This window comes from Penaeus monodon, chromosome 28, assembly GCF_015228065.2.
Source record: "Penaeus monodon isolate SGIC_2016 chromosome 28, NSTDA_Pmon_1, whole genome shotgun sequence".
NCBI lineage: Eukaryota > Metazoa > Arthropoda > Malacostraca > Decapoda > Penaeidae > Penaeus > Penaeus monodon.
The window spans coordinates 18,311,404-18,312,503 of NC_051413.1; positions in this window are offsets into that span (position 1 = coordinate 18,311,404).

The following is a 1,100-nucleotide window of genomic DNA, read 5'->3' on the forward strand; positions in this document are numbered from 1 at the left end:
AAATATTGTTTTATAAAACGAATTTTACTCTGAATCCACGCCATAGCGAGGACTTTTCTCCTGAACCATTTTTTTTCCCTGAGTGCGTGAAGTGTCCAACGTGTCTATATCATCTGATCCCAATACACAGGTGAAGGGAGAAGATTCTCTTATCTATGGATGTTTTTTTTTCTGTACTGGGGCACTACCGGTCAATGACTAGGGGAATTTGAACTAAGAAACAATTGAACAAATTATTAAAACGCTAGAGAGCTAGAATCACTAAGATGTCATGATTTACTAATATAAGCCTGAAATAGATAACGAACATACGCCAATAATGAATAGTAAAAAGTATAGCTTGACGAATATAAAGCACGGGATAACGATGCCATTATTTTCTGATGGGAAAGCAAAATAAGTCACCCCCAAGGCTTCCTTCGCAACCAACGTCTCCGTGGCTACTTCCGAAACCTCTGACGAAATCTCTTAGCCATGATAGAGATCCTTTGAATACGTTGCAAAGGCAAGAGAATTTATGCCACTTCATATCATAATACAGATCCTGCATTTCATTTTCCGAGGAAAGCCGCATGTTGATATGTTTTGATTATCAACACTACGACGCCAAAGAGAAAAAGGTCAATATACGCACTGTATACTTTGACCTCGGATAGGATCACATCAGTCAGTCATCGGCCGTTAGATTATTCTCTGACAGTGACTACAGAAAGAAGTTTATTATTTATGATCCAAACCTTGTCTTACAGCGTATCCGTTGGCCTATTGATTTCTATTGCAAGGAAGTGAATGGCGTGCTCTTGGGACATTTACCCTGACGAACGCTGACGGGCGAGAGCCGACTCAGCTTTCTCGTGCCTCGAGCCGCGTAGATTGCTAAGGGAAAATCAGGGAGCGATTCCGCGGCCTCGGCTGGCGTGAGTCACGAAGACCAGTCTCCGGGAAAAGGTTGAGTGCCAGATGTCACAGCGACGTTTATATGACAGAGCGGATTCTTTGTAACGTTACATAGTAAAACGCACCGGAAGAAAGTTGAAGTGTTTCAGAGTCCGAGGATAAACTTGTTCTCTCCACCTTCAGACGCGATGTATGTCTGTTTT